Genomic DNA, 13,138 nt, shown 5'->3' with positions numbered 1-13,138 from the left:
GGCTTGTCTAACATGGTTAAGATAACCGCCGAAAAGCGTGTGAAGAAGCTTAACCTTGGATCAAACTTGACAAGCAACTAGATTTACTTACAAGTATTGCATATGCAAAGATGTTGTTTTTGTCGTTTTGTTCCATTTGCCCCCTTATTGCCTATTTTCTTAAAAAGAATTATAGCCTAAGGCAAAATAGTTTGAAAAATATGAGGGTTTGAGAGAGGTCACTCACATCAGTCCCAATTGGTGTTTATTTGGATCTTATTCATGTTGGGACTTGATTGTGAACAGGCAGCGCAGAGGAACATTGATGATTTGCTGGAAAAGAGTGACCAGACGCTGCACCGGACTCTGCAGTCCAGTGTCCAGTCAGTTCACAGGAGGTGAACTACTGCTGAAGGAGTCACCAGACTCTGCCTTTCAGTGTCCGGTCAGAAGACAACTCAGCGTCTGGTCATTTGAAGAAGAAATAGGCTGAGTTGATCGGACCCTTCCTGCGTCCGGTCATGGACCACCGGACATGTCCGGTCGTGATTCCAGAGGAATTGGACCTCTCTAGAATCGACTGGACGCTGGGTGGTAGCGTCCGGTCGCTACCACCAAAGCGTCCGGTTAGTAGATCTCGTGCGACATCAGGACTCTTCTTCTATTTCCTATTCTGTTGCGTTGGGGGACCCATATAACCGCTAGTGTCGTACCTTGCCCCGCATCCGCCGTGACCTAGCCCTAGCCAGCGCCGCCACAGCTCCTCCACACCAGCCACCGCCATGCCCTAGCCGATGCCACCGCAACTCCTCTCGCCAGTCTTCACCGTGCCGCCGTGCCCCTTCATTCATGCTTTGCCCCACTGAGCAGAGCCACCACCAAGCACCACCGCTGGTTGCCCGCGCTGTTCCAGTACGCCACCGAGTTGCCAAGCTAAGCTCCACAGCCCAACCACTCCTACGCCGCCGCCTCTTCTAGAGCTGGTGCGTGCTCCCGTCCACGCCGACGGCTATCAGCGTCTCCCTAAGCCATTGCTCTCCTTTGGTCGACTGTGTTTTTGGTAAGGCAATGTCCTCAACCATGTTGTTTTGTCCATAACCTAGATCAATTTCTTAACACTGATTTCAAATCACATCTAGGGCTGTCAATTCATTCACTACTCAAAACCCTAACCCTAGCCGGTTCTGAGGTTTCCCCCACATGACACGTCTCTTCTTCTCTCGGATTGCCGGTTCATCAGGTAGAAAGCTTGTCGCCTCAATTTCATACCTACATTGCTTGCTTCCTAGGGGTTTTGCATCTATTAGATATATTGTATTTATTTGTATATCCATCTATTCCATCATGCAGCGAGTTGGTGCCGTTGAGGTTCTTGTGGTAGTTGTCAGTCAACTCGGAGCCAAGCTCGCGAGTACGGATCGAGGCCAAGCCTCAAAAGTGTCAGTGGACAGTTGATCTTAACAGCGGCAGTTTTTCTCTTGTCAGATCAGATGGCTCGCACCAAGAACATTGGTGGTGGTCCAGGAGATGACAATCGGAGGCCCCCGCCTCGCTTGCCCGCAGGAACCAAAGGCAAGGCGATGAAGTAGGTTACATCTAAGAAGCGCAAGTACCCTGACGTAGAGACAGCGAGAGCAGCAGCAGTCGCTGAGGCCGCAGAGCGTGTCGAGAGAGGCGGCGCTCGTAGTGGTGTTGTCATTGTAGATCCATAGCTCACACCAGCATAGAGGGCAGCAGTTGAGGAGGCTAAGCGTCATCATGGTGATCCACCTGGGACTATCATGATGGTAGGACGTCGACTGGCTATTGAGGAGCCTCGACCTCAGGTGGAGTCCCAGCAGGAGCCACACCAGTAGCCCCCACCAGCAGAGCCTTAGCCAGCTCAGGAGACTCAGGAGGGCCAGCAGGCCGAGGAGACCGAGCAGGCACCCTAGCTACGCCGCTCTGGTCGTACCAGTGCTATAGTTCCACCGAGGCCAGCTACATAGCATAGGGGTTCACACCCACCGCCTAGACCACAGGGTCCACCTCCAGTGGTACATCTTGACTTGAGGGCCGCCATGGCCAGGCAGGTTCAGCAGCTGAGGTTTGTTGAGTTTGAGGTGTGGTTCCCTCCGAGGAGGGATGAGAGAGCAGTAGAGGGTTTCTATACACCGCTCTAGGAGGATTTCTACAATGCTTATCTCAACAGTGGGGCAGTGTTCAGATCTTAGTGGGTATGCAGTATAGAGTCTATTGTGGCAGCAGCCGGAGAACATATCCACCCCTACTTGTCATATTTGCCGGGGCTGACAGATCTAATTGGCCAGACTGGACTATATGTACCATCTTAGGTTCGGCAGTTTTATGCTTCGCTCTACGTTGACCCACAGCATAACTCCATACACTTTGCATTCAACGACAGAGACTATAGGGTGATGAGTTTTAGGGCCCGGGAGATACTGAGGCTATAGGAGCAGCCTATTAGGTTACATGAGGTATGTTATGGACAACAGGAGCCTCCCAGGCGTCCACATGGTGGTTTGGTGCCCCCTACAGACCTTGTGCGCCATTATTTCAAGGAGCCCTTTGGTGAGGGGTCGAGGAGGAACCCCAGTGACCTTACTCCTACAGCTCGAGTGCTAGAGGCTATCATCAGGAGGACACTACTTCCCAGGTTGGGATACAGAAAGGGTCTGACTCGCCTATAGCTCTATCTCCTTAATGCCCTGATGTAGCAGACCGTGATCGATATTTGGGACCTCCTTCTATCAGAGATGGAGGATACTATAGCTGAGGGCTTCAATGGTCGTAGGCAGCTTCCATATGCACATTGGATCACTTTCCTGATGCTTAAGGCTGTTGAAAGGTCCTTGTTTGGTTTTAGTAATTGAGTGACAACCTAGGTGGACTAATTGTGTTTATGTGAGATACACAAGTGATTAGTCCACCGGTACATGTGTGTGAGCAACATATGCCATGGAGGTGAAAATGGCTTGGAGATGTTGCAAAGCTCACACATGTGATGATGAAGGAGCTTATTGCACATGAGACATGACATTGAGTCATGTGATCAAGGTGGAGAAGATCAAGACAAGACTTGGCTTGATGGACCGGTTGCAAGCGTGAAGGGCAAGTCAAAGGCTTTGGAGTGATGGACCGTGTGGCGGTGAAGCTTGAGCAAGACTTGGCGCCGATGGACGATGGCAACGGTGAAGGGCAAGTGAAGTCAAGATCGATGAACCAATATGATCACGTGATGATATGAAGTGGATCATATCATTGTTGATCGTGTTGGTGCATGTGTTGCATCGACATTGAAGGAGATGAAATGGAATGCGCAAGGCAAAGGTATAACCTAGGGCATTTCATTTCACCGGTCATAGGTGTGTAGAGAAGTTTATGACCGGGTTTAGGATAGATGGCCGTACTATCAAGAGGGGCAAACTTGTTTGCATATTGGTCATCTAGTGCCACTCGAGTGATCTAACTTTGCATTGTCGCTAGGATCGAGTGGCGTGCCAAGTTGAGTGGCTAACATCCTTTGGGAAATGATTGTGAAAATGCTAACACACATACACATGGTGGTGTACACTTGGTGGTGTTAGCACATTTACAAAGGAGGTGGTGTTTGCAGGGTTGAGATGGGTTTGGGTCGGCGCTTTCGGGAAAATGGAATGCCTATTTTCTATTGTGCCGGATGCAAATTCTTGGTGGTTAGCACATTGGAGCAAGGGTGAAGAAGTTAGAAGTGAAAACAAGTTGATAGCGAAGATGCTAGCGTCGGTCAACTGACCGGACGCTGGATCTGAATGCACCGGACGCTGGTAGGCTGCATCCGGTCAGGCTGACATATGATGAAGCAGTAGCTGGAGAGTGACCGGACGCTGGTGCTGCGTCCGATCGCGTTCGACCGAACACGTCCGGTCATGCTCGGGAGCTTACTAGAAATGACCGGACGCTGAGGGTCCAGCGTCCGGTCAGTTGAAGCTGCTGCGTCTGGTCAGCTCAATTAACCGTTGGAATCGGGACACGTGGTCGTCTACGAGCGACCGGACGCTGGGGTCCAGCGTCCGGTCAACACGACCGGAGCGTCCGGTCGGCCCAACCGTTGCCCAGTGAAGGGGTAACGGCTAGTTTAGCCCTTGGGGCTATAAATAGAAGTGGCCTTCGGCCATGGCTAGGTGGAGCACCTAAGGGGACTTTGTGTCCATGCTTGAGAGTGCTTGGGAGCCCTCCATCTCACACATACTTGATAGTGATCATTCGATTGTGTGAGTGAGCGATTCTTGTGCAATTGCATCGTGAGGTTGCATCGAGTGGCACTAGGTGATCGAGTTGCAAGCCGGTGGTGCTTGTTACTCTTGGAGGTTGCCACCTCCTAGACAGCTTGGTGGTGGTCTTTGTCGAAGCGCGCAAGAAGCTTGTGCGGTGCTCCGGAGAAGTGCTTGTGAGGGGCATTGTGCTCGCCCCGCGGGAGCCACGAAGAGCAACTCTAGTAAAGTGTGTCACTGAGCTACCCTCACTCAAGGGGTAGGTTCTTGCGGTGCTTGACGTGCGGGCTTAGCGAGTGATGCTAATTAGCCGCCGAACCACCAAGTGAGCGGTCGACACAACGGGGACTAGCGTGTTGGCAAACACGTGAACCTCGGGAGAAAAATCATTGTGTCAACCTTGTTCTTTCCGTTGGTTTGCACCCCCATTACACAAGCTTGTAATTACTTTTATACATATTAAGCTTGTGTAGTTGCTCTTGTAATTAGATAGCTTGTGTAGCTTGCTAATTACCTTCTTGCTTGTGTAGCATAGAAGTAGCTCCCTTGCGTGGCTAATTTGGTTTTAGTAACCTTGTTAGTCACATTGCTTAGTTTGTGTAGCTAAGTTTTTGCGCTCTCTAATTAGGCATTGGTTGCCTTGTTATTGAGCATTGCTAGTGAGTTTTGTTAGCTTTGTGCTTTTACTTACTAGCATGTGTAGGAGCTCTCTTGTTGCTTAAAATACTAGTGGCATAGGTTTATGTAACCTTGCTCCTAGAATTGTTTAGGAGAGCTCTAACTAGCCCGGCACCTTTGTTGCATAATTGTTATCTTTGCAAGGTGCTAGTGAACATATATCATGGGGTATAGTCTTGGCTAGACCGATAGTTTCAATTCCGCATTTGTATCGGTTAGCCGACGTGATTAATTTTAGAAAAGACTATTCACCCCCCCCCCCCCTCTAGTCCGCCATCTCGACCCTTTAGCTGTGCAGGTTAGGACCCTAGAGATGGTTGCCGAGTATAAAGGTGCCACCATAGAGTTTCCAGCTTATAACATGGCACAGAGGATCAGGCACAGCACACCACAGGCACCCACTCAGCCTAGCCATCATCTAGATGTTCCAGAGTCAGTAGCTTAGCAGGATGAGATCATCAGAGGCATAGCCGCTACTGAGGAGGAGCAGCTTGAGGCACAGCAGAAGGTGACAGAGTCTAGTGATAGTTCAGATGACGACTATCTGTCGATTCCTCATATGCCTCCACATAGACACGATGCAGAGGCCAACAGTTCCAGCTAAGCTCCACCTGCACCGCAGATGGACCCTGCTTTGATTGCCATTCTTAAGCAAATGCAGCAGGATCAGGCACGATAGGCTCAGGAGACAGCTGCCAACTTTGCACAGTTTCAGGCTTGTCAGGACGAGTTCCAGCGACAGTAGCAGATCCTCCAGTAGCAGCAGCAGCAGATGCATCAGCAGCAGTTACTCATGCAGCAGCAGCTTATGGAATTTATGCAGCATGTAGTAACAGCACTTGGGGCCCCACAGCCACAGCTTTCGCCCTAGCTTGCTCAGCCTGCCACCACTACGACGACTCCAGCAGTATAGCCCAGTGGGCTTTAGAGTCAGGGACAGCCTCCAGCTTCGTTTGCTTCACCCACAGTTCAGGTGTCACAGTGGTTGTCCTCACCAGTGATAGCCCCGCAGTTCACACCATATCATATGGGCTTCTCACTGGATCAGTCTTCCTCGCTATTTGTGCCTAACACGTCAATCTCTAGGAGTCTTGGAGCATCCTTCAGCGAGTTGACAGGCATGCCTACACTGCCACATATGCATACCGCCAGTCCTTCTATAGCAGCCCCTGTCGCCGTGACTACTCAGAGGCTCCCTTCGTCTGTCGCCTCTTTAGATCCTACGACAGACGTACCAGCAGCATCACAGGCAGCACCTACCCTAGCTTAGACCCAGACAGCTTTAGAGACGCTTCCAGCCACAGAGGGTCAGTCAGTACAAAGCTCAGGGTCAGATGATGATGGCGCCCAGTTTCATCTTGCTCCTCGTACCTCAGCGCCCGGCTCATCCACTGCAGCCCTGCCGACCGACCCTTAGGTTTTGGTGTTTGATGCCAAAGGGGGAGAGGGTTCCAGTATGTAGACTCAGGGGGAGCTAGTTATCTATTATTAGCTTATTATATACATTTGGAGTTTTATTTGTGTGATACACTATTACTATTATGCATTCGTGTGTTACTTTCATGCATATTATTATATCTATGTGATAGTGATATCTACGTGATTGTGATATATGACATGTGTGTTCTCTAATTTACATTATTTATATGTCATATCACTTGTGTTATGCTCATTTGCCTTTGCTTCCGCATTTATACTCTGATGCAAATGAGCTTTGTTACTTGTACTCATGCTTAATTCATATCCTTTGAGTACATTGTGTTGGCTTGGGTCATATAAGCTTGACTAACACTTTTGTTCTTATCGACAAAAGCTTATATGAACCAAGCCCATCAAAAACCTCACTCTTTCACATACTCGAGGTGGTATTGTCATCAATCACCAAAAAGGGGGAAATTGAAAGCATCTAGGCCCCTTTGTTGGGTTTCGGTGATTAATGACAATACAAGATTACTATGACTAACGTGTGTTTTGCAGAGGCAATTAAGTTAGGTCATGGTAATGGAGATCAATTGGGCAATCAAGGTTGTCATGCCCCTACGATGGAAATCATTTTGGTTTTCAAAGGATGGACGACAAGGTTAAGGACGACTAGTTCTAAGTGTCGATTGGAGTTGGAGAGACACTTAGAGTAGTTTAGGACTTTGTTTTTCCTTTAGCCGTACTATTAAGGGGGGTATAGACGGGTAGCTTGACCTAGGTGAGTCTAGTGAGTTAGGTGTGGTGCACACTTGTTACAACTAGCACTAGGTAGCTCCTCAATATGCCTAACATCCATTGGAGCAAACTTCATTCACATATGATCGAGAGTTGGAAGTGAATGGAGGGTCAAATGCTGACCGGACGCTGGCTCCGGTGTGACCGGACGCTGGCCGCAGGGTCCGGTCAGTTCATTTGATCAAGAGATTGCGTTCAGTGCGACCGGACGTTGGAGTGGTCAAGTGACTGGACACTGAGAGGCAGCGTCCGGTCGACTCCAGTAAGGTTCCAGAGAAGGGAATCTGTGACCGGATGTGTCCGGTCAGTGATGACCGGACCCTGGGGATTCAGCGTCCAGTCGAGTATAGTAAGCATACAGTGAGGGTTTAATACGACCGGATGCATCCGGTCAGTGATGACCGGACCCTGGGGGTTCAGCGTCTGATCGAGTACAGTAAGCATCCAGTGAGGGTTTAATGCGACCGAACGCATCCGGTCGGTGGTGATCGGACCCTGCCAGCGTCCGGTTAACACTTAAACACTGGTGTGCGGGTTGAACTGACCAGAGTGTCCGATCAACCTGACCAGAGCATCTGGTCACCCCACAGAAGCTCATAACAGTTCGTTTTTCAGGCTGCCTTATAAATAGAAGCTCCACTCGTATGTGGAGTCACTTTTGCTCATTCCAACAGCTGAGAAACACATTTGTGAGTGCCAAGAAGAGCAAGGTCCTAGTGAGGTGATTGAGATTCGTGAATCCAAGAGAGTAGCCTCATTAGTGAATCAAGAGTAGCAAAGTGTGCATCCACCATTCTTATTAGGCTTCGCGTGGTCAAGTGAGAGTTCATGCTTGTTACTCTTGGTGATCGCCATCACCTAGACGGCTTGGTGGTGATTGAGAGCTTGGTGATCACCCGGCGGAGGTTGTGGGTGACCCAACTCAAGTTGTGAGCGGTTTTGGGTGATTCGCCGCAATGGAGTGTCGAAGAATCAACCCATAGAGAGCACTTGATCCTTGCGCGGATCAAGGGGGAGCTACACCCTTGCGCGGGTGCACCAACGAGGACTAGTGGGGAGTGGCGACTCTCCGATACCTCGGCAAAACATCGCCGCGTTCCTCTCTCTCTATTTACTTTGAGCATTTACTTTGAGCAATTCAATACTTGTCTTTACATTCATAGAATTGTCATGCTAGAGTAAGTTTGGAACATAGGTTGCAAGTCCGTTGTGCGTTAGATTAATAGAAACACTTTTCTAGGCACAAGGGGTTAATTGGGCTAACCATAGGATTTAATTATTGCAAGAAAATTTAGAATTATCCCAATTCACCCCCATTCTTGGGCATCTTGATCCTTTCAGTTACAAACCTCCCGAGGCTGCCACACAAGTTGGCAAGCTCCACGGGTGACGCTCTAGCCAGCTAGGAGCAAAGCTCCAAGAGTAACAAACACAACCACCGGCCAAAACATGAATCAAATGCTCTTTAGAGTTAGGGAATCAGTGGATCTGCTCTCTAATTGAGTTTGGGACCTTTTTCTCTCAAGGATTGATGGGGAAATAACAAGGAAAAGCTTGAGAGCTTTAGGGCACCAATGGAGGAGAGAGGGAGAGTGAGCACAAGTCTGTTCTCCGTCGGTCTGATGGGATGGAGGAAACAGAAGACCATTGTGAGGGTGAGGGAGAGGTATAAATACCTCCCCTGGTCCCAATGATCAGATAAGTCACGGCAATGCCGCAGCCTATCTGCGGCAATGTCAGGCTTCAGGTGCGGCACTGCCGCACCAAGCCAGACAGCAAGGGGTAAAGGAGTGTTGAGCTGGCTGTCTTGGCTGAACTTTGAGGATGCTTTAGTGTAGGATTGAGCACTTGGTTGCACATATTGACTTAAGCATTGTGTCCCTCTTTATAGTATGGCTTTTTCTATACTCAAATTCAAAATATAAAATAAAATAAATCTCCTTTGAGCTTGATGCCGTCACCTTTTGTGATTAGGGCTCCTCCGTTATACATAACATCCTCTCTAATGATTCTCCTGCTTGTCATCTCGATACATCTCATTAGTTCTCTAATTGCATGGTCGTTATCACCAAAACCCATAATTAGGGCTTGATTGCACTAGCAGGCGTGCAACAAAATTATCTACCGTGTCTCATAACACTAATGAAGATGAAGAGCAGAAATTAACCAGCAAGAAAAGGCACATGCCTGATTCAAGCCCGAATTCAGTGGAAGGCAATGACAGAGATAGAGCCCAGTGCAGTTAGATGTTGTCACTAGTGATGAAGGAGCAATTTCAAAGCTATGGATGGATGCATGATCAGAGGCAAACTTATACATATTAACGAGTATGGATCGGGTAGATGAGTAACAAATAGAACTTGTAGCATCCAGGAGAGTGGTAACTACTTTTGCGCAGATTTCACATGTGAAAAACAGCAGCAGGAACAAACTAAAACTAAACTAGTACCGTAAAGATGTGTTTATATTGTTTTATTTATCTCTACTACTACTACTAGCCACTGATTGAGTTCTTCACCCCCATTTTGTGGTGCTTTCCTCTGTCTAATCCATCATCCAAAAACAAGGAAGCGTCAAGCTTGATCCGGCCTGGTGACATTGGCATTGGTGCGACAGCAGCCTCACAGTGCCAACGTCGACTGTCTGCAGCAGGAAACAGAATGTGAAAAGAAGCATGCATACAGGCAGAGCAGCCGATCAGAGCGGTCGCTCGCTCTCAAGTTCCTGTTCCACAGCGAGCAGCAGCCCATCACAATCCACACGCCTACTCCACTGTCCACTACAAAACCTTGCCTTCCTCTCCATAATTCACAATCGCCTGCCTGGCAGTTTGTATCATCGTAGTAGTGGGCTAGTGGTTCGATCGCCTCGCCGCAAGCACACGTCCCAGCCATGAGTTCCATCGCTGCCTGCACTCCCCTCGTCTGTGTTCTGCTGCTACTCCTGCATTGCCCGGTATGCGTGCCAACAGCACCTGTAGATCGTGATGGCGCAGCATCGGCGTCAGGGGAAAGGCTCCGGTTCCAGCCACGAAAGCTGCTGCAGATCGTGGACGCAAGAGCAGCGCTGTGAACGCTGCTGCTACCGTGGTGGCAAGGGAGAGCTGTGGCCTCGGCGTCGGTGACAGCCTGAAGAAGCAGACGCCGAGCAAGTCGAATCCAAGGCAGAATTAGAAGGAGCTGAAGAAGCCTTCTGATTAATCCAGACAGAAGACAGAATTAGAAGGCTTCTTCAAAACAGAAAAATCTCATACCGACCGCTTTCGGATTGATTATAGTATTGTTTCTGACCGTTTTCATCCTCCATCACGACAGAACCCACAACAGCGCTTACATACGCGGCCACACTAGATGAGCCTGCTTGCGGACGCCGCAAAACATCCCACTTGTAACTCTATATCTACGGTGTAGTGTATGATGATGAAACCATTTTAACCCTCGGTCACCATCTATACTAGAAAATTTTGCACGTTTCGCGACGCCCTACCGGCCAGATTGTGAAAACTGATCCAATGTATGAACTCTGGAAGCAACGGCAGTTGCAGAAAACTACCATTGCAGAAAATATTGCATCTAGGCACAAGAGACAAAGCAAAGACCTAATCAAGAACATTACGGTGAGATGGACTGAGATAAATAAAGATATGAAAACATCAGTTCAACACACATATATCACCAACTATATTTCTAAGTTATCAAGTACCATGTTTTCCTTCTGATACTGCTTCAAGCAGGACAAACAGCTGCTTGATCACAATATCATCCTTCAAATTTACTAATTTAGGACTTGTTTACCTATTCAAACCAATCGGCCTGAATAGCAACGGCCTCCAGCACCAACGCTGTCACCTCCCAGGAGTCGAAAGGGAAACCTTGCCTCGTGTAGCCATTAAGGGTGGTAGCACTCTTCTTCAAGAGCTTGACAAAGGCACTGCTGTTAACATTATCAGTCCTCGTGGTGGCCTCTAGCAAGTTGAGCAATGGCCAGTACCTTTCGACACGCCTGGAGAAACCTTTGATTTCACTGATTTACTAAGGGGCAATGTCGGTCCATGGCTTAACTCCACTGCTGTATAACCTGTAGAGTATTGGCACTATATGAGATTATGTGTTTTAGAATATGCACTATTGATTAACTGAAAAAATTCTAGATGGATAAATATGTGCATAGATTGACAAGATCCTCAATCGATTGCATGGCTACCTTTATACCCTTCATAAAATAGGAGCACATTTCAGTAGTCATGATATTATGACATGACAATGACAGTCTATGTATTGCTTCAAAAGCAAGAGCATCAACAGTGAGCAGCTTGACAAATAAAAGTGTTGGCAGCTGCTCAAAGGTAGATATCATTGAGGAAATTTATAATGAAGTTCTTTGATACAAGAGAAAAAGAACATGCACCAATAGCCTATTGCTGAGAATGTTCCACAAGGTCACAGGCCAGAGCGCTTCTCTACACAACAGGCCGGCCCACAAGGATGGATGCAAACACTTGCCAGGTGTGACCTACACAAGGCATATGTATCTATATGTTCTCCTGTGTACCTTGAGTAAATTTTGGTAGCTGCACCAATACTCTGAACACAGGTAAAATAATCATGAAACATTACTCAAATATTGGACACAGGTTACCTCTTCAGGATTCATTGGAATGTTACGATCAGCATCATTTTCAGTTGGCACGCTTGGATCACGATCATCTACATAATCTATGTCAATATTGGATCAACTTCAGTTGGAAAGCTTGGATCATGATCAGCAAAATGGTTTATGCTAATATTGTATCACTATGATCGATCAAATGTTCAGACATAGGAAGTTCCTTGCTAGCTTGTAGTAGAAACAGAAAATGCAAAAACATAAATCCACCCCACCTGTAGCCTCAAGCCAGCTTATTATGATCTTGTACTCCTGAACTCACATCGTCTTGGATCGCATGCTAAGTTCTCTGGATCTGCAAGGAAATGAACATATTTTTAGTAAATCAAACCGAGATGCAACCAAAGGCGACCTGAAAGGAAGGGGCTGCTGCAGCAGGCGGACACAGCATTCCCACGTCATGGAAGAAGCTGCGGCCGAGGTGAGCGTGAGGCAAAGGAACGGCGACAAGGCCCACACCATCACCCTGGGTAGCATCATGCACAGGCCTAAACAGTACCAGCCCACACCGCGCTGCCGAAGATCATCCACTGCGTGCGCCGTCACACAGCACCGCCGGTCCGCCGCCATGTGCGAGTTCGCGCCGCCCTGAACAACCAACTGTAGATCCGCTCGCCACTGCTTCCGTGCAGCTGTGGATAGGTTCGAGCCGCCCAAAGTCGACACCGCACACGGGCTGGAGCAAGCCCGGACCGCCGCTGCGCCGTCCACAGGCATCCCATCGTCCCTGGATGGTGTGTGAAAGGTAAATGGTCTCCCGCCGCGCATCAGCAAAAGCAAATCTGGCCTCGACCGCTCTACCTCGTAGCCCTGCACGCCATGACCCTAGTGGACGCTTGAAGCGCGGGCGGGCGTGCCTCCCTGGAGGCGCCTGCGGGTAGCAGCGAGACTGGGGAGGCGCCTGCCGGTAGCAGCGAGCGGGGCGGCGGCGATGGGAAGAAGAGAGAGAAAGGAGAAAGAAGAATGAGGGGTCGGGGTGGGAGCGTGGTCACGCGGGCGGTTTTATGTAAAAAAACATGTCTCTCGTGCAAATTTGCACGCCAGGCCGCCTCCGTGCGCCCGCAAAACTCTCTCGTGTGAGGTTTAAGGAACCTGATCTCTTGCCCGCGAGGAGAGATCGATCCGACTCCGAGTTCTGCAATCTGCATAGCGGTGTGGAGCCATGGAGAAAGCCCGGTACGATACGTACGTAGCCGCCGGTAGCCGCTTCAACCATCTGCTACGTTCGACCCCTCCGATCATGGCTGCGATGTCGATTGAATCTTCTACGCCGCCTCCGACCCCTCCGATCATGGCAGCGGAGGTCCTCCCACGATCCAGATGGAGGAAGAAGCGTTCCCAAAAAG

General features: G+C 49.0%; 1 long non-coding RNA gene across 1 annotated transcript; it reads right to left on the bottom strand.

Moving 5' to 3' along the window:
- Positions 1-10,804: 10,804 nt before the first annotated feature.
- LOC136483583 (uncharacterized) lies at positions 10,805-12,761 on the bottom strand. Its single transcript, XR_010765517.1, has 4 exons — positions 12,594-12,761; positions 12,008-12,519; positions 11,766-11,842; positions 10,805-11,204 (listed from the first exon to the last, which is right to left on the bottom strand). It is a non-coding gene; the product is annotated as an uncharacterized lncRNA (long non-coding RNA).
- Between the last annotated feature and the right edge of the window lie 377 nt (positions 12,762-13,138).

This window comes from Miscanthus floridulus, chromosome 1 (genome assembly GCF_019320115.1).
Source record: "Miscanthus floridulus cultivar M001 chromosome 1, ASM1932011v1, whole genome shotgun sequence".
NCBI classification, from domain to species: domain Eukaryota; kingdom Viridiplantae; phylum Streptophyta; class Magnoliopsida; order Poales; family Poaceae; genus Miscanthus; species Miscanthus floridulus.
This window is presented reverse-complemented; position numbering and strand designations above follow the sequence as displayed.